Genomic DNA, 20,466 nt, shown 5'->3' with positions numbered 1-20,466 from the left:
ATGTGCTGGGGGAGCCCTGGGGAGGGAGGCACTCCATCCCAGTGGGCTTGCTGCTGGGCCACCCTGTGCTGAGAGATGCCTGTAATAGCCCGGCAGAGCAGAATCTCAGCTGTGTTTCCCCACCCTCCTCCTTTCTTCTTCCCTTTCCCCTGTGCTGGGCCACAGGCAGTGCCCATAGGCTGTTCTGTGCACAGGAAGCAGCTCTCCTGCCCTGAGGCCTCTGCCAGAGCACTGCAGGGTGGTGGGTGTGGTGCGACAGCAGCAGCAGTTCCATCCAGTCTGCTGTGAGGGAGGGGTCTCCTGAAGGAGTACCGCCACCCTCTGCCTCCTTACAGACCCTGGGTGCCATGGACCACATGCTGCAGGTGTTGGTGCTCACTTCTACCACCTCCAGGCTCCTGGAGCTGCAGAGCCTCCTGCAGGTCTTGTAGGGTCAAAGAGTGGGGTTCCTGGGGGCTGCTCCTGGCTGTGCAGCAAAGCGACCCCATCCACAGGACAAGGCCAGCTGCAAGGGAAGGCCAGTCCAGCAGCTTTGTTGCTCTGGCCCCAAACTCTGTCCCCTAGCCAGGGGGGACAGCGGGCTCTGTTCTGGAATGGGTGCAGGGAGGGGCAGAGGCTGCAGTGCGGCCGGCTCCCTGCCTGCACACAGCTGGTCAGTGTGGGGCATTTTTGGCCATGGCTGGGAGGGACTCTAGGGGCAGGAGGCCCACCACAGCCGTTGCTCGTGCTCCGAGGAAGCTCTGCTGGACTGCAAAGCCAGCCAGGCCCCTAGCAGAGCTGTCTCTCCTGGAGCAGGCATCAGAGCGCAGGGCAGAGGAGCAGCTTTTTTCCTTCCAGGTGCTGCTGGCCTTCACAGAGTCCCAGAGAAGGGCTGTGTGCAAGCAGGCTGTGGGCAGGATTGCAAGGCTCAGTGATTTCCTGAGTAGCTACTCGTCGCTGGAGGTAAGGTACCCATGGGGCACGCCAGATCCAGGCAGCCCATGACCCCTTCCCCAAGTGCCAGAGCTCCCTGCAGCTCCGGGCTCTCTTGGGAGGAAGGCGGGGCAGCGGTGAGGGGGCTCAGCAAGGGCTTTGCCCCTTTCCATGGGCTTCCCTCTGCAGGCCCTTTTCCTTTTGGGAGCCAGCTGTGCCCCCAGGCCTTTGCTGGCAGCACTGCCCAGGCATCATGACGCGAGCCCAGGTGCTCTGGGAGGCAGGCCCTGCAGGGCCCTGCAGAGCACTGCCTCTGCTGTGATCCAGCCCGGCGAGGACTGTGGAGCTGAGGGCTTTGGCCTCAACTGGTGGCCCTCTGCCTTGCTACCCCAGGGACTGCCTCCCTCCCTCAGGTCTGTTCCGCTTCTGGAGAAGTCAGTGCCAGCCCTGCCCACAGCAGAAGGACACCTTTGCAAATCCTGGCTTGTCTGGTGGGGCATCTCATCCTGTGCTGCGCTGACTGGGACCAAGGCAGCAGCCATGGCACTGTGGAGGCTCTTTGTTCCCTCTACCACTTCCTGCGGCAGCAAAGGAGCAAGAGCAGCTGCATGGGGCTTGGTCCTTCCACACAGAGGCATCCAGGCAGCCTCCTTGCTCTGCCCTCAACTCTTCTGTCCTCTTTGCTCTGTGGGAGCAATACCCCTTGAAGAACCTGGAAAAGCTTCAGCAGCCTCTGCTCGATGCTAGGGCTCTGGTCTGCTTTTGAGCAGAAATCCAAGCAAAGGCCTCTGTCTTTCTGTATTTCTACAAGTGATTTGCCCTTCTGCCCCTTAGAAAAGGCCCAGAACCTCCCTGGGAATCCTGCTGCCCACAGCTGACTGCCAGGCCCTCTTCCTCTGTCAGCCACAGGGTTTTATTCCCAAAGCCCTTTGCTTGCCCCCTCCAGCTCTCTCGTGCTCTTGCTAACTGCTCTGGGGTTGCCCTCGTGTGCAGGCAGGGAGCTGTTGAAGGACAGTCCAGAGAGTCTGCAGCTCCAGAGGGCCTGGGAAGCGAGGCACACCTTGTGGTGCAGCAGCATCACAGAGACCACCAAGGTCAGGAGTGCCTCCCTGGCTGGTAATGTTGTCCGGAGGACCAGCAATGGAAATGAGTGAACAAAGGGATCCACCGCCTGTGGGGTGAGGGATGCTGTGCTCATGAGTTAGAGGGCTCCCATCAACCCTGAACAAGGACTCACTGAGGGTTTGCTGCATGGCACAACAGTGGCTCCAGCCTGACCAGGCTCCTGCAAGCTCTGCTTCCCTGCAATGCTGCCATCTTGACCCCAGCCATCCTCCCTGGCTCCACAGCACCACTCCAAGCCCTTCTGCAAGCGCTGCTTCTCTCCTCTTCTTGTTCCTGTAGATGTTTGTAAGATACCTGCAGCCCTGCGAGCAGCAGATGTTGTCCTCACAGCCATCATGGGCATGAGAATCTCCATCACCTGTCACCCAGAAGCAGCTGCCCACGTGCTGGACGTGCTCGTGACAGAGCACGTAAGCAGCCTGCAGCTGGCACAGTTGCGGCTTGAGGCCTCCGAGGGGCTTTTCCCTGGAGGTGCTGGGCTCCTGGGCACCGACAGCCCTTCAGGCCAGGAGGGAGCCATGAGGAGGGAAGCAGGTCTCAGGGCAGCGGGAGCTGTGGTAGCTGTCGGGTAGCAGCCCACCCTCAGCTGTCTGCCCTGCAGGTGCCTCTCGCCTCCCTGGCCACTCACAGGTGGTGACCGCCATGTCGGGGTGGCCCACATCCATGGCTGAGGTAGCTGCCCATGCTGCCCTGGTCCTGCATCCCCGTGCCTCGCTCAGCAGGCAGGGAAGTTGGAGCAAGGGCAGGGGCTGTAGCAGGCTGTGGTGCCTGTAGAGGAGCTGAGCCCAAAGAGGCTGTGGGACTTGGCCGTGGCTGGGCTTGCAGTCTGGGCGCTCCTTGTCCCTCTCCCAAGGGCCAAGACAGCCCCCAATCCTCACCACTCCAACACACCCCGCGAGCTCAGGAAGTGTGGCAGGCAGGTGTCGGCAGCGAGAGTTCTCTCTGGGTGTTTTCTGCAAGCAACCAGGGCCCTGCACAAGATCCTCTGTCAGCCTACGTGCCTGCAAGAGGTGAAGGCATTTTTCCCACAGCTCTTCCTGGTGCTGCTCTTCCAGATTGCCTTCGCTGCAGAGTTCATGCCCCAGGGTATTGGTATTTTCTGGACTGAATGCCAGCAGGATCAGTCCAGCCACAGCAGCCCCGTCAGGTGCTTCAAGCCAGTCCCTCCAGTCCTCCCATGTACCTGAAGCCAAGGCCAGGCTGCAGCTCTGACCTGTGCTCTGCATGCAGGTCCACTGCACAGGCCATGCGAGAGCTGCTGCACTGTGCAGGCTGTGAGAGTCAAGTGCTAGGTTTTGAGAGAAAGGGTATCTGGGACCTGCTGCTCAGCGCATAGACTTACCACAGGGGAGAGGGGTTGCTGGCCAGGTGAGACCGCTCTTTGCCTGGCTTTTGCTCGGCATCTCTTCCCTGGGGACGGAGCACCCCACACAATGCTCTTCCTGGTGGGTCAGAGAGGTTCCACCATTCTGCAAGAAAGAGGCTGCAGCCTCAGCACTTGTGACAGGGCACTGCACCAGGAAACTCCACTGGGAGATGCCTGCTCCCCAGCAGCCATGTGGCCATGTGTAGCAGAGCATCATTCACAGGCATGGTCCACTCCCAAAGCCCTGGAGTGCCAGCCCCCACGCCTGTGCTGAGCCTCCAGGGAGCCCTGGGGCTCTGTCGACTCGCAGCCCCTCCGAGGGCAGACCACCAGGACAGGTACAAGATGCACAGAGGAACTTGGGATGCAAGTTGGAGATGCATCCAAAAAGGGCAGAAGACTGAAAATGGTGGACAGTCCTGACTGCAGGGTTACAAGGGTGTTTTTGCAGTCATCCAAGTAAATTAAGCAACCGATAATGCTGTCTTTCTCTTGGTGAAGTGGGATGGGGAAAGAGCAGCCCTCCACCAGCAAACGCCACTGGCTGCTGGAGCTCCATGCCAGCATTAGCTTGGCCTGCTTTGCCCTGGCCTGTTGGCTCATGGCTAGCCTGGGCAGTGCAAAGCCAGCAGAGGTTTGCGTGCTCAGCTGCGAAGCAACAGTGCTTCCTTGCCCGCACCAGGCAGATGAGGAAGAGCCTGAGTCCCCTGCATTCCTGGCTCTTCCACCAGCTTGCGGCGCTGCTCAGCAGGGAGGAGCTGTTTTGGGGAGATCCCGGCATTTTCTTTCTTCACTGAGGTGGGCTTGATAGCAAGCAGTGTCCCTGCACGTTGCCTGTAAACACTCTTCTCTCTTGTGCCTGTGGCTGTGGGGTGGGCTGCTGGGTCAGCGAGTGCACTCCTCTAAGTAGCCTTGGCCCATTTCTGCCAGGGTGTGTGTCCCAACCAGTGGTGTCTTGAGCCAGCTCTCCTGCTCTCGCCATGCACTTGTTCCTACACGGGAGGAGAACCAGAGCTTGCAGCTGGTTCAGAGGCCAGGAGGAGCAGGAGAGCAATGTGTGCAGTGTACCGTGAAGCAGAGGCCTGAGGCCTGGGAGCAGGGCTCGGTGTCTCTCCACAGTCAGGGCTGCCTCCCGACGGGGCTGTGCCTGGGCCTGGTGCCCTTGCACTGTGCTGTCAGAGGGATCCAGCCCTGCACAGTGTGGGGAGTCCTGCAGGCTCTGCTGGGCTCTCCCTGCTGGGTGCGGTTCAGATCCTGGTGCACCCTGACCTTATTGGAGCAGAGGACCGTGCCCTGAAGCTCTTGCCAAGACACATCAGCAGTCAGTCCCTGGAGATGCACAGGCTGGTTCTCAGGGGCCTCCTCACACTCTCAGAGAGACCTGAGACAGTGAGCAGGGATCAGGCAGGCAAGGTGGTGTGGGCAGCCTGGAACTGGGCAGGAGGCTTGGACATGCGGGGAATCCAGTGGGAGCTGTGGGAGCTGCTGCCAGCTCCCCCCGCTGCTGCCTTCCTCTGACCCGAGTCCTTCGTGCCAGGCTCTTGGCTGTGCTGCACAGGGAGAAGGGTGCTTAGGTGTGCCTGGAAGAGTTCCCACTGCCAGCGAGTGCTGTCTCTGCCAGGCAGAGCTCCCAGCCCAGCACTAGCAAGTCAGCTCCAAACAGCCTCCGTTGTGGGAGCGCTGCGCCCACAGGGAGGAATGGTCCTGCTGCGAGAGGGATGATGAGCCACATCCCAAGTGCAGGCTAGTGCTGCCAGGTGCTTGTGGGTGCCAAGGCAGCAATGCTTGGCCACCAAGGGGCTGCAGCGTGCTCAGGGCTGCCTTGGAGAGCTTTGCCTTGTGCAAGCTGTGGGTGCCACAGAGCCCTGGCCCTGCACCCTGAGCCTCCCAGAGGAAAGGAACCTGCCTGAGCAGGGGTTACTTGTGGCCCTGGGAGCTTTCCCCACTGAGATGGCTGCAGTAACTATTGGGCCAGCTAGTTAGAAGCCATGGGAAGGCTGTTATTTCACCAGAGCCTTTTGCCAGGGGGCCTTGTGTATGCTTGAGCACAAGGCAGTTGTGTCTTTCTTGCAGGCAGGGAAAATGCAGAGGCTGCTGCCAGACATCATGCAGTGGCTGCAGGATGCTGCCAAGGACATTAGTGTGAAAACTTTGGTGGTGCTGAGAAACGTCCTGTGCTCCATGGATGAGCAGAAGGCCAAGCACACGGCTGTGCAGATGACTGAGGAGCTGCTGCCACATTTTGATGACATAAGGCGAGAGGGAGGGCCGAGGACCCTTCCGGTGTGCCCATGGGTCTGTGTGCATGGGCGCGGGTGTCCTTTGTCCTTCTTCATGGAAATCCAGATGTCCCCTCTGGAGGGAGAGGGAGATAGAGCCCAGGAAGCCTGCCCTGCTGCTGCCAGAAAGCCCTCCATCTCCAGTGACCTCTCCTGCCAAGGTGGGGGGCGGTGGTGCCGGCAGATCATGAGGCCTTGCAGTGGAAACTGCCTGCTCATGCCCTGTCCCTGGAGCCAATACTGAGGTCTCCCCTCCCCTCCTTCCTCCTGCAGGAGGCCAGCTGTGTGCAAGAGCTCTCCGTCCTCCTTTTTAAAGACCTCTTGGAGATTGTGGCAGGGAAGAGCAACCGGTGGATGAAGCAGCGAGTGCAGAGGAGCCTGCTCCAGCTCTTCTTCCGCATGTGCGACTTGATGCGGAGCGTGGCCCAGGTGTGGATTTCAGATGTGACCAATGGTTTGTGGAGAGCAATGGTGACAGTCGTTGGGTGGGCCTGAGCACCAGGGCAAGGGTGGCTCACAGTCATCCTGCCTGTGGCGACATCTCCCGGTCTCTGCTGCTCTGCAGGCCTCTCGGTAATCCCGGCTCGGAGCAGCGCAGCTGCTGCACTGGGAGCAGTTCAGGGACCTCACCACAACCATGCAGCTGTGGAGGACTGGCGAGTGCCTGGTAAGGAACCTGCAAAGCCCCAGGGGCCAAGCTGCACAAGGCTTTCTCCCTGTGCCCAGGGCATGCATCTCTGCCCTTCACCTGCGGCTGCAGCCCAGAGCCCAAAGCTCAAGCCTGGAGCCGCTCACACACATGCTCGCTCTCCTCCAGCTCCAGCCCCACTGCCTTTTCTGCCCCTGGCATGTGGAAGGGACTTTTGGCCCAGTGGGGCCTCGTAAGCAGCTTGAAACGGGAGGGTCTCATTATGCCCCAGCCATGCTGTGCCCTCTGCTCCCTCCAAAATGTGGCACTCTACTGCTCCTGACTGGCAGTCAAGAGCATCCTGGCATGGGAAGGAAGGGGAGGGCGGCCCTGGGAGGGGGAAAAGGCCCGGCTCACTGGGAAGGGAAGGCTCCATCCCAAGCCTGGGCCCTTGTGCTCTCTCCAGCTGCAGTGGGACAGGAGGCAAGTGGAGCAATACCTGTGCCAGAGCCTATCCTACTTTGAGGACCCTCTGCCCTCTATGCAAGAGACAGCCATGAGGTTCATTGGTGAGCTGCAGCCCCCCAAGGGCCCTCTCAGTTCCAGCACAATCAGATCCCAGCCCTTGCTGCTGCGCCCACAACAAGAACAAGACCAGCCGCTGCCCAAGCAGCCACTGCCCTGGGCAGGGCCTGGGCTTCCAGGGACTCCTTGTCTCCCTGCCCCATCCCTGCACACGCAGGCAAGCTAACGGGAGGCTCAAGTAGCCCTTCAGGCACTCCAGGGCTGTTGCAGCCCAAGGACTGTGCTGGCCTTGGCCATGCCTGTGGCAGGAGAGTGCCTGGCCAGGCCAGGAAGGCGAGGCAGGAGGTATGCTGCTGGCAGTATGCTGGGCCACCTGAGGGGTGAAAAGCGGTATGTGCTTAGGGCTTGCCAGGAGACATATGAAGACCTGGAGGAAGGAGAAGCTGCAGAATGGTGAGCGTGTGCAGTGCTGCATCAGCTGGGGCTGGCAGGGAGGAGGAAGGAGCCTGGGCAGAGAGCTCCAAATCCTCTTGTGCCACAAACCAGGAAAGCTCGGTCTCCCCAGGGGGAGGCAGAGGGGAGGCAATGGGGCATTTAGGGCATTCCAGACCAGCCATCTCCAGCTGATCCATGTGTCCCAGCTGCTCCCTGTTCACCATGGAAAGAGCTGGCTGGCGCTGACCCTGTCAGCAATGATCCTGATGCCCTTGTGCTGCCCGCTGGGGCACGCTGGCTCCTGCCTGGCATCTCCCCCTGCCTGCAGGACAGCAGCACTCCACAGGCACATCCTGCCCAATTACTGAAATCCCCAGGCACTCTTTGCTGTGCTTTCCACAAAGAGGCAGCCCTATTTCTTCATCACATGTGTGTCATTTCTTTAGGGAGACAAAAGCAAGAGGGACATGTATTTGGAGAAACTTAGGAATCCTGTGTCACTGAGCAATATATGCCATAGTCCTGCTGCTTTTCTGCAGAGGGAAAGAGTACGGCTTGGGGGCCCAGTCCTACAACGAGTTGTGCACCAGTTGGGGGGCCCAGTCCTACAACCAGAGGACAGTTCGTCCTCTTGGGCCCCTGAGGCTGGGTGCTACAGTGTAGGGCTGGCTGCTCCTGCAGCTTGTCTACCTCCAGGGCCTCCTTCTCCTCTGCGGGGTTTAACTCCATGGCCTGTGGGGCAGATGCAGCCATCCTAGATGGCTCTGCACACCTTCCTCTTGGTCAACAGTGCTGCCTTCCCCCTTTCCCACAGCTGCTCTGCCTGGCTCATGGCTGGAGCCCCTGTTGTGGGCAGGAGCAGGCAGCTTGATCCCACACTCTCACCCACTGCTGGCCACATTAACAGCTCTGGAACAGCAGTGCTGAGGTCACTGCTGACATGGGAGGGACATGGAGATGGCACGCCTGGCTCGGTCCTCCCCAACAGTGGCCCTACCTGGCTGTGCCCTGCAGAGGGATTCTGGCACCTGGAGGGTGACCAATGGGGAGGGAGCTGCACGGCTCGGGGCTGCTCTCCTTGGCACCCTTCCTGTGGGACATCGTGCTTACTCGAGGGAACAGCCATTCCAGAAGTAACAGGAGAATGGGAGGATGGGAAAGCTGAGTGACTGCCTTGAAGGAGTTAGTAGGAGAAACAGCAAAGACAGTTTGTTTGGAGAGGTGGAAGAGCTGCCTGGCAGGGACTGGCTTTCCTCAACACGAGCTGGTAGGAGAAGGGCAAGGAAAGCCTCCAAGCAGTGGTGGGAAGTCATACCCCAAGTTCTCCCAAACCAGAAAAGGCCGTCTCTGGGAAGAGGGGAGTTTTGTAACACACCGGGACAATCCCATGCCATGGGAAGAGCCAGGGCAGTTTGGCAGTCTGTTCCGTCTCAGGATGGGAACCAGTCCCAGAACACCTTCCTGGGCCCCAACACGGACATGCTGATTGCTGACTGCTGACAACCTCTGTGTTAAATACGCTCTGAGTGTGTGCTGAGGAGGAGGGAGACTGTGTGCCACGACCTCCCCCTGCTTGGGGTGGAGATGTTGGGGAAAATGTCACCTGCAGCTTCCTGCTAAACTGCGGGGAAGGGAGCTCGCAAAGGGACCCAGTGGCAAAAGGGGCATCCAAAAATCTTGGGGGATTGGGGTGAGGCCGGAGGGCTGCAGTGTGTAAGTGCCCCACAGGTGGGGGCACGCAGCCCCCAGTGTGTAACTGCCCTCCCCACACACAGCGGGAGCAGGGGCAACGGGAGAACTTCCTTTTCCCAGGGACAGAACAGCAGACCTCACAGCCAAGCCAACTTGCCCTCATTTTCCAGAGTTTTGAACTCTGGCAAAAGCCCAGCCTCAAAGGTCGGTAACCTGGACTGTTTAGCCGGCCCAGCTGCCAGCCCAGTATGCCAGAACTGCTCTTGTGCTGCTCGGACCGCCAGAGAGAGGCATGCGGAAGGCTGACAATATCTACTAGGGTATGGGTATGCAAGAGATGATCCCCATTTCTGACTTTCTACCTTCAAGACGCAGGCTCTGGATCTGCAGCCCTGGGAGAGTGAAAGCAGCACACTATCATACAGGGTAAACACGGCCTGTAAATAATCTTCCTTGTGTTTGACCCAAACAGCAGCTAATAAACAAGTTTCACAGACAAAGTCAATAGGCCTGCAAAGGGCTGGGGGGTGTGAATTCTTTGACTTCCTCAAGCATTAACCACTTTACTGACACCTGCCCCTGTTGCAGACCTTCAGTCTCACATTGCCGTAAGGGCCAGAGTATGGCAGAAGGGCCGCAGACGCCCTTCTCACGTCCCCTGGGAACCCAGGAGCCACCCTTGCGTTCGTCACGCTGTCCCCTCATCTGCTCTTGCCTCTGGCCTTCAGCATCACTTAGAGCCATTCGTCCAAGGACTTCTTCCTTTTCTTCTGCCTTTTCCTTTAATACATTCAGAGTCATTACTCAGGCCTCTGCTTGCGGTATGCCTCGTTCCATCCTTTCACGCAACAATTTGCCACAACATAAGGGGACTACACTAGCGCATACACAATTCCCCCATCAATTATCCTAATAAAAGAGCCTTGAATGTCCCTTTAAGCAGATTTCCTGACCATCCTGTCCATTACAGCACAGATACCAAACAAGGTATAAGCAAGGCTATGAGGAATTTGTTACACTAACTCCTTCTTGGGTGAGATTTCCATAGAGGTTTGCAGCTGAAGCATCAAAGTTACAATAGTGTATGAGACTTGCCAAAGAGGGTCTGAGAATTTAGAACTCTTAAAATGTAGACTTCCACCAAATGAGTTCCAGGATATACATGGAAACTGCTCTGGAAAATTTCTAAGCACCAACAGTTTTCCAGTTTGTGCCATGGACTAGTAGTCTTCATCCTTCACGCTCTGGTGACATAACAGTTCTTTCACAGGTTAGCCCCAGCCTGGTAATACACACCTAGGTGTAGAGCCCCTTAGGAAAGTGATCATTTTAGAAACAAAGAAAGCAGCAGGAAGTTCAGGTGGTAACAACTGGGTCAGCAAAGGCCCCTTGTGGGGCCGCAGATGATGCTTCTGTTGGCGCTTGGAGGAAGGAAGTTCACCTGGGCCAGGCAGCTCTCCGGTGGCAGCAGGAGTTGTCTGCGCTAGTATGCCTGTGCTGTGATCTTTTTCCAGCGGGAAGTGCGGACCCAGCAGGACAGCCCTTACACTCGACCACAGTGTTGGGAAGCAACAGCACAGGATGAGGTCCTCTACAGCACAGCTGGAGTGCGTGTTTCACTGCTGTCCCTTCATGCAGACCCAGTCTCCTGGTTCCAAGCAGTGACAGACCTCAGAGGTGGGCTCAGGTGAGCCTTCCCTCCCCGGTGTGAGGAAAAGACCTGGCATAGCTCATTAATGCCTGACACCGATTCAGAAGAGTGTCAGCTGCCAACGGCAAGGCTGCCAGCGCGGCAATTAAGGGTGTTGGGCAAGGCAGACGCATGGGGCTGCCCGTCTAGGTCTCCGGATGTGACAACCCATGTTTCCTGGTCATCAGATTTCTTAGAGGTTTTTACACGAGAGGTAACACATCCAGCCAGTTCAGGCCTCTCCTTCTGGCCAATTTGGTGATCAAATCAGAGGTTTTCCTTTCTACAGCCCCACTGGAATGGCACGATAGGCACAGTGCAACTTGTGTTCTATTTGCAGTGTTGCACAAATTTTCTGTGTTACTTTTGCTAAAAATGGTCCCACTACTGCCATCTAATGCTAGGAGAATATCAAACCAAGGAATTTGTTCTAGATCAGGCAGCTCATACAGCACCCAGGCCACGCCTGGCAGCGGGAGCTCATGCCAAGGCTGGCAGAGTGTTTCTGCCCCTGGGAGGGCTGCGGGCATCACGCTTGCCACTCTGGCCCCGGGGCCATGGGGCTGTGCTGCTGCCCCTCCCACCTCCCCTGACACCCTCCAGCACACGGTCGGAGCTGGCCAGACCCACCACCACCTGCCCGGCAGAATCAGTCTTGTCCCACCGCTCCCAGCTACTGAAAGCAGCAGCCCATCAGGTCAAGCAGGCCAGACCAAAGGCCAGGCTGCTCAGGGTTACTACAGCAGTAACAAAATCCTTAAAGTCAGCCCTGCAAAGCCCATGACATGGGCCGCGTGCCAGCCCCAAGTGATCCCACCAATACCCAGCCCCCAGGAGAATCAAACAGGCAGCTCAGCTCAACTGCACTGGCAGAGCACACATTTATTCACGGGTTTCTCCGACTTTGCCTCTCTGGGGGGACTGGTGTTGCAGATGGGTGCAGGCGGGGAGTCTTCTCTCCAGCTGCTGCCAGGGAGTCTTCTCTCCAGCTGCTGCCAAGACCTCCCCCAGACCTGTCTTGCTTCGCTCTAGCCTTGGACATCTGGCGAGTGGCTTCGATGAGCAGCTTGGCTTCTGGCATGAGCCAGATAAGCTCACACTCTGGTTCTCAACCGGAAGGCATCGCCTTGGCCTTGCCATCAAGGAGTTGCTTCTCCACTGCACACCAGGGCATTGAGCGTTGGCTTCTGCTAGCATCTCCTGAGCTCTGTGAAAAAGCCAGAAGCACTCAAGATCTGCCCTTCTTCATACTTTCAGGATTAGCCTCCAAGTCTTACACTGTCTTAGCAGACTTCTGAACATAGACTACTGAGTTACCAAAGTTTAGGCCTTCTCAGGATTCGATCTTCAAAGCAATCCATATTACCTACTTATATGACCCTTCCGGGAACCTAGCCATCTGTACAAGAAGTCAGGGCCGTCTCCTTCCACACAAACTAAACTCACACTTAAGAGGCACTGCTACAATGAAAAGCCAAATGGATTATTTTTGCCTCACAGTCTCATGGACTGTTCTCCAGCCCTTTCCAAGCACATTTCTATGTGTTGCTAGGTCGAACCCAACAGCTTCAGAAATGAACGCCCTCTTTTCCACCACCCAGACAGCAAGAGCAGGGGATTACAGAGCTGACAAAAAGCAGAGTCGTTCAAACAACACGAACTTCAAAAATACTCTGTAGAGGCATGCATCTCGTCGTTTCTTCCAAGACAGTAAAGACAAATGAGAACAGTCCTCCAAACAGTCCTCCATCACAGCAGGGATCTCACTCTCTTCTTAAGCATGCTGCCTTATACTTGCATGTGTCCTGCTGACCAGACCTCAAGCAGGCATTTTGGACACAAAATCAGAGCTTAAAATAAGGTAATACTTCATTACTCACTAAAAACAAAACTCGACAAAAAATAAACTTACCTTGCCAGTTTCTTTGCTAGGTACTTTCTCATTTCCGTATTCACCCGAGAGAGTTTTTCATACCGTTTCATTTCTCCCTGAGCGAATGCTACTTGCAGAGCACTGTCTTGCTGCGCATTTTGTAGTCTTGCCACTTCCGATTCGAGATCGCCAATTCGCCGCTCCAGCTGGTTTCTCACGGCTGCGTTATTGGCATTTATTTCCTCTAATCTGCCTTGAGTGGCTGCCTGTGTCTGAAGCAGAACACGTAACTTCAAGGAACAGAAAGGAAGAAACAATGCTGCCCCACAACCCCATTTCACATCCCCGGTTTGAAAAACAGCCTTACTCAACCAGGGCATCTGGTTGCCTGCTTCCTCACGACCAGCAACAATCAAGGCACAAACCTGAAACCACCCAACGCGTTTGACTTGGTTCTCTATTTGTTTGGTTTTGCCCTTCCCTCAGGAGGGGAGGAACCTTAGGGAGTTGTTCTCTGAACACTCTGGTCTGGAGAATGACACAGCACGTCTGGTGCGTCTGGCCCCGCAGACTCTCAGCAGTAACAGCCAGGAGGGGACAAACACATCCCTTTGTGATTCAACCACCTCCTGGAGGGATAAAGAGTCTGTCCCCCTCTCCATGCTTTGCCTTTCCCCTTGACTTCTCCCGCTACTCAATACAGAGGCCAAGGGGATCACGATGCCCACGAATGCCAACTCCTCACAATGCATCCTGAGGACAAAAAGGCAAAATGGCAATTCCCTCTGCAGACTGACAACCCAAAGCCTGCCTTGCACAGGCTTATAGAACTGAAGGATCAGCAGGTGCTCCTGGAAGGCAATCGAAGAGTACATCTTTTCCCATACATCCGTATAACACAACACTTCCGGGAGCATTTTCACACAGCCAGTTTCAGCTCTACAGCTGCCATACAACAGCCCAGCCCTCTTCTCCCTCTGTCCCCCCACAAAAAGGCAACAAAAGAGAACTAGACACCTAAAGCAAGATACCTAAAAGACAACAACAGCAATGGAATGTACTGTGGACTGCAGGCGCAAATGGTGAAGAAGTTTACCTGCAAAAAGTGACTGAGCTCTTCCACTTTTTGCCTTAACTCTTGTCGGGCTCTTTCTGCAGTCTCTCTTTGATACTGCTCTATTTTGCAGTGATCCACCATATTACGCTGCAAGCAGTGCTGGAGGCAGACCACTTCTCCTTGCAGCTCCTGATTTCTAGCTTCTCGCTGCAGAGAGTTTGTGGATTCCATCGCCAGCTGCTGGGACAGTTCAGCAACCTGTGCGCAGGGGGAAAACAAGCACAGTTCATCAGAGAGCTCTAGAAAGTCTCCATTCGGTGGGGGGGAAAAAAAAGCCATCCAGCCTATCAGTCAGGATTATAGCTCAGGCCCATGGACTTGGTACTTCAACCAAGCACAAGCCAGCCTGAAGCCTTAAAGGAAGTACATCTTTCCCACGAGTTCTGACAGGCTTGCTTCAGCTCCCATCCTTCCTCAAGTCTTCGGCAAGACTTCACAAACCACACCACAGCTCATGTGAACGGCACAGACTCCAAACTAGCAGTGTTTCAGCCACGTGCTTGGGCTGAAAAGCACAAGGGCTCTTCTTCAGTCAGGCTCCTCAGCCCTGAAAGCGGCTCCCTGAAGAGTACATCTTTCCCATGAGTTCTGACAGGCTTGCTTCAGCTCCCATCCTTCCTCAAGTCTCCGGCAAGACTTCACAAACCATGCCACAGCTCACTGTAGTCCCACCCAAGAGCCTAAACCCAAGAGCTCTTGCTCACACTGTGTGTCTGAAGTGCAACATCACCTCTTACTGCAACCCAGACCAGATGTTTGTGTGATATTGCTAGCTTTACACAGTTGACATACCTTGTCTTTCATCCTGCCCAAGTCCTCTTGCAAGTGCGCTCTTTCTGCCTTCAGGTCAATGCACACACCGGTAGAAACTCTCAGGGAAGTTTCCGACAGCCGCTGCTTCATGAGAGCCTCACTAAGTTCTCGCTGCAGCTGCCGGACCGTTCTCTAACAATGGATTGTTACCCAGGCACAAAGGAAAAGGTAAGAATGTGAAATCTGCATTTTTACTTCCATTCACTAGGTCATGTACTTAGGAGGGTTTCCAGAATGAGCTACAAAGGTCTGAAATCTTGTCCACCAGAAGACAGTCTCTCACAGCTGGGGACCTTCTTGAACCCCCAGAAATACATACATAAAGTAGCCCCTGGACAACATTCAGACTTCTCGATTGCAGTAACACTTCATGCTGAAGGCATTCCTTCCCTTTAGGAACAGGAAAGAAAACTACTCTTTTCTTTGATCAGCACTCAGCAACTCCTCCTCGGTCACTCTTCTCTCCTCGGGCTTCCTCCTTTCCTTCTTTCCCACTCATCTCCACGCACCTTCCCCTCCCTCCCCTCCTCTCTCTCTGCCCATCCTCACTATTTTCTGAAACATTCTCTCGCCTCCTTCTTGCAGCACTGCACTTCCTTCCTGCATCTCCATTCCTCCACTTTTCCCTACAGGGTGGTTCTCGTTTTAAATCACTTGTTGTGCTGGGGTCGGTGCCATGGACAGACAAAACAAAGCCACTCTACAGGGCACTGGAGGGATTAAGTAATAGAGATGAAAAAGCCAGCACAGAAGAATCACCTGATCCTGGTAAGAGCATCTCATGATGCTGTGTGCTCTCTGCTCAGATCCAAGCAGGGATATCCTGCTTGCCAAAACCTTCCCAGGAAAATCCCAGGAAACACAGGACAAACCAGAAGAATGTATTCCCATGCACATAATTATACCCAGTGAATTTCAGAAGGGAAAAATATTTTCCAGAACTGTCCTCTGTAAAGGCATTCTTTGGCAGCGTGCATCTTACCTCTCTTTCTACTCTCTCTGTCTCATGCATCAAGACTTGGTCTCTCAACTGAATGCACTTGGCATTCAACTCCTTGTTTCTGGCCTGCAGCAGGTAAACTTCCTCTTCTGCCTCTTCGCTGCTTTTACTGAGTGTGTTATGCAGTGCCGCCTGGACAGCACTCACGAGCTTCTCTTGGGTGGTCTGAGCCCGCAGAGACTCCTCTTCCACAACGTGTCTACGGACTTGATCTTTTTCACGCTCCAGAGCACGACCACGTTCCACGGCCTGACACTGGGCTTGACGCAGTGCCCTCCTTGTCACTTCCAAGAATGATGTTCTTCTCCTCAGAGACTGCTTCAGTTGCTGAACTTTCTTCTCTAGGCCGGTAGCTCGACTTTCAGCTTCACTCAGCTGCTGAGACAAGCTCTTGCTGGTTTCCCGCAAATCAGAGAGCTCCTGATTGAGCTTGTCTTGCAAACTAAGACACTGGGCACACTCCCTCTGAAACCTCTGCTCAGCCTCACCTTCTGCTGTCTGACAACTTTCAAGGGCCTCAACTTGAGCGGAGATCTGCTGGGAAGCGCAGGAGCCCACCTGTGCCTCCAGTCGCTCTTTGCTCTCACTTGTCTGTTCAAACGTAAGGAAGGAAATGGGACCAAACTTAAGCAAATCCTCGGAAAACAGGAGAGAATGGCAAGCATTCCCTAGAACCATACAAAGACTGTAGCCAGCTGCACTTCAGATCAGAATACAGTTCTCACCTGCACAACTCCTCTTTCACCATTACCAGTTGCACAGTGGTATTTTACATTGGTACAGACCACCAGTTCCAAATTCCATTTAAATAGATGGGTTTACATACCTGCCTCCCAGAGCTTTCCCTGCCGTCCTGGAGGGCTTCTTCTCCATTTGACCAAGACTTAGGAAGAATGGCTGACTCGGAGTACCCTTCTGTATTAAAACCACATCTTGAGGTGAGCAGTGTGAGCTAATACAACTTCCTGATGCCTAGAGGGCTTCCTGAATCATCACATGGAAGAGAAAAATCTGAATGCTAACACAGACCCACCCCCCAAACTCATCCAATTTGAAAGAGAGCCTCTCAGCAAGCACATTTAACATGCAGCTGCTTTCTTCCTCAGCCATTTCCTCTAGTGCATATTCCTTACTCACGTACCAAGCAAATCACTGCAAGGTGTGCAACGCAAGCCAGCAAGCACTCACAGCCTACACAACACCTGCCTGGTTGGCTGAAAAAGGCAATGTTTGGAGAAGCCCACAGACACTAAAATAAGCATGATCCAATTTCTTCCAAATGCCCATTTGCTCTAAACGCTTAGAAATCCTCTAACAAGACAGTCAGAAACAAGGCCAAGGAAGCAGGGGCCAGTGGAGGAGACCACAAAAAGAACACGGGCCTCCTTTCTGGTCTCTCCAAAGCTCTTCCAAGTTCCTCCTCTCCCAAGGACATCAAAGCCTCTTCCTGCTGCCTGTCAGAGGGAACCAGAGGCAGGGGCTATGCTTTGCACGTGCCATCCAGCAACTACAGAATTTCCTTCAAGAAGCTTCCCAAGAAGCTATCAAGTTCCCTCTCAAAAAAATAGGCAAAGAGACAACCATGCTCCAGAGCCGTACCGGAGGCAGCTGTCCGCCTGCTGCCTCCCCTGGCGCTGCCTCGCTGCAGCAAGGCGGCTCGGACACCGACCTGCAGCCTTGGGGACCGGGTCTGCACCAGCAGAAGCAGAGCGCAGCCAGCCGCAGTCCCACAGTGCTGTGTCACCCCCCACTCCCCCCGGGGGCCATCGCAGCCCCCAGATGCACGTCCCGGCCCCCACACACGTGCCCAGGGCCCTCGTCCCCTGGGGCCGCCCCACAAAGCTGCAGCAGGACACCCCGCCGCCAGCAAAGGCGGCAGCGCTTCCCCCCGGCCCCGCCGGCGGCCGAGGCTCCCACCTCCTGCCTCCGCAGCAGCTGCCCTCGGCAGAAATCCCGCGGCTCCTGCCCGCTGTGGGGCGCCGGGCCCCGACTCTCCTGCGGCGCTGCCGGGATCAGGTTCCCCTGCCGGGAGAACTGCTCTGCCAGCGCGCAGCTGGCCCAGGCCCTCCGCCCGCAGCTCGGCGCCGCCGCCGCTCACGGGGGCGCTGGACACCGGCGGCTCCTTCCTCCTCCGCAGGAGCCGGCGGATCTTCTCCATCCTGCGGCGGGGCGGGACACTGCACCACCTCGCCTCGGGGAGAGCTGAGGACGGGTGGGAAAAGCGCCGGCAGCACTAGCAGCGCCAGCAGCACCAGCAGCACCAGCAGCACCAGCACCGGAACTAATAGCACCAGCAGCACCAGCAGCACGAGCACCGGCACCACCAGCAGCACCAGCATCAGCACCAGCACCAGCACCAGACACCGCCAGAGGCCGCGCTCGCACCACGCAGCTGCCCCCGGTCCCACAACGGCGCCTGGGATGTCACAAAGGGCTGGGGGCAGGGAGGGCCGGGCGGGGGCGGGGCCTCGCCGCCATCTTCCCCCGCCCAGGCCGCAGGGGTGGCGGGTGCTGGGCTCGGCTCTGCGGCGCCTGGGGACGGCTCGGGAATTGCTTTCTCCGCCGGCTCCTGCTGCTCCGTGTTGCTGGGCCACCCACCCCCCTGCCACAGTCTCTTAGTTGGAGAGTCCCGACTCATTTAAAAGTCACCCCTGGCTGCAGGAAATACTGCTCTCTTCTCCATTGCCTACAAGCCAGGGAAGGCCGCCCACGCAAGAACTTCACCGGTGGTAAGAAGGTGTAAAAACAAAGCCTTCCAGTTGCACGAACCAGCTCTGCCTGCACACCCCAAGTAAAGGGTTTAGAGCTAGTGCGAGGAGGCTCTGAAAGCAGCAGGTCTGCAATACACTGGTGACCTCATTGCCATGCTTTCCTCTACACTCCTAACATAAGGCAAAAAGTGCTGCAGAAATCTCCTCTCCCGGCAGGTTTTGCTCGGTTACCTTCATCCAAACTGCCTTCACAAAGGCTCCTGCTCTGCTCCTGTTTTCAAAGCAGCTCCCCTTTTATCGCTCCCTTCTCAGAGGCAAAAGGTTCAGGCTCAGCACTGCTCGTCCACTCCTTGGGTAAAAATGCCTTTTACTTGTCCTGACAGCTAGAACTACTTGAGCAGCCTCCGTCCAGTCTGTCACCTGCCCTTGTCCGCTCATTCCAGTGCTAAAGTCATCAAAGCAGCCTGGGCAGTGACCAGGCAGCCAGTGCTGGCAATACCTGCCGGCAGCCAGCACCTTCCCCTGCTTTGCCCGACTTGTAAGTGCAGAGAAATGTACTGCAAAGTGGCGTGTTTAATCAGTTTTCTCACACTGTTTAGGCGTCTGGCCACACTAGTACAACAAATGTAAAACCGATGTCAGGCCTGAGCCAATCAACAAGGGGGTACATTTTTCATGCCAAGTCCCTTTCACCCCGGTGCTGTAGTCAGGAGGATGAGGAGCATAAATGCAGAAAATAGGTTTCTCTAAGCACCTTGGGACATTGTGCCCTTTGCAGGTAGATGCCGCTGCTGAAATTAGTGCAAAATCTGCACAGCCACCTCCGGAAGGGCTCCTTCGCCCTAGTTGTGCCAGGGAGCTGAGGCATAAGGAAATAGGAATTGGCATTCATGTTGTCAGCATTTTGCAACGAATTTTACTGTCTCTTTTCTCTGGAAATGGGTATTTTACCAGGAGACAAAACAAGGACCAAAACCAAGCTAGGATCTGATAGACACCCCGCTCCCCATGGAGGGCAACCACAACCCTCAGCCACTGTTTTATCATAACAAGTAGTTTTTGTGAGTGGAAGGATTGTAGCTTTGCAAGCCCTGGGCCAGTGAGGGACCAGTGGCAGATGAATCCATCGTCTTTAAAGAGGAAAGATTCCCCCAAAGGTAGAAAGGGGCCCCAGTGATCGGTGGTGGCCTGAATGCCCGCATTCCCTTCCTGCAGCTGGAGATGCCTGGACTCATGACAGGGAGACTGGCACCATTTCAGAGAAGGTTCTTCCGTGGTAGCTAACATCAGGATACCAATATAATGAATGCTGTTAGAGCTGTTGTTAAAGGAAGCTTTTGCTGTGTCGTAAGAGTATTGCTCAGAAAGGCCCTGGTTAGCTGGGTGGGAGCTGATGCCTGTAAGCTGCCTTTGTGAATCAGAGGAGGGTGTGAGTTGAAAGAAGGGTGTCCAGAAAGGTGTGTGCTAGCAGGCGGCCCTTTCACGGTGCTGAAAAGAGCAAGTGCTGGAGAAAGGCTGAGGCTGGGAGCTGGAGAAAAAGCAGATGAGAAAAAGCTCAGAGAGACGGAGTTTGTAAGCGAGAGGACAGTCCCTTGGGAGCAGGTGTGAAGTATGCTGGCCTCTCCCTCCTTTGCCTTTTCCCCATCAGGAGCCGCTTTCTAAAAGGTGCAGCTGAGTTGGCAACAGCAAATGCCAAGCTGCATTCTCTTGCTGAAGCTGTTCAGGACATGCTGCGATTGTGCCCTGAAATCTGCAAAATGGGGCTGCTGCTTTGAGTGAGGCAGGAGGAAAAGTGAGAAATAGCAGGGCTGGGAGCTTGTCAGAGCAGACAAGGCACAAGAGTGTATGTGTTCATGCCCCTACGTTCCCTGCCTCTGGCCCCAAGGTTGCTAACGGCTTCCCCCAGCTTGTCTTTCTTCAGGAAGCGGCAGGTGCTCCTTAAGTGTGGATGTGCGAGCAGTTCTAGTTTTTGGTCTGCCAGAGAGCTGCTCTTGTTGTTGTGACTTGTGCTGTGTGAGGTGTTTGTGATGAGTTGCACTCTTGAGTGGCAGATCTGTGAGTACTGTGATGGCCAGTGTGCCAGGGAGAGGGGGAGGCTTTGTGTAGCGCATCTGAAGGGCCAGGAGTGATGTCTGAAGAAGACTAAGGTATGCTGGTGCTCCTGCTGGGCTCGAGAGAGGCTGTTGGAAATGCCCATGTTAGAGCTGTATCGTTTACTTTGCAAAACCTTGTAATTCCTTCGAATGAGCTTGGCTTCTTGTGAGGAAGGCCAGCCACTACCCCTGGTTTCTTCCGCCTGG

Source organism: Rhea pennata, unplaced genomic scaffold (genome assembly GCF_028389875.1).
Source record: "Rhea pennata isolate bPtePen1 unplaced genomic scaffold, bPtePen1.pri scaffold_31, whole genome shotgun sequence".
Classification (NCBI taxonomy): domain Eukaryota; kingdom Metazoa; phylum Chordata; class Aves; order Rheiformes; family Rheidae; genus Rhea; species Rhea pennata.
Note: the sequence above shows the minus strand (reverse complement) of the source record.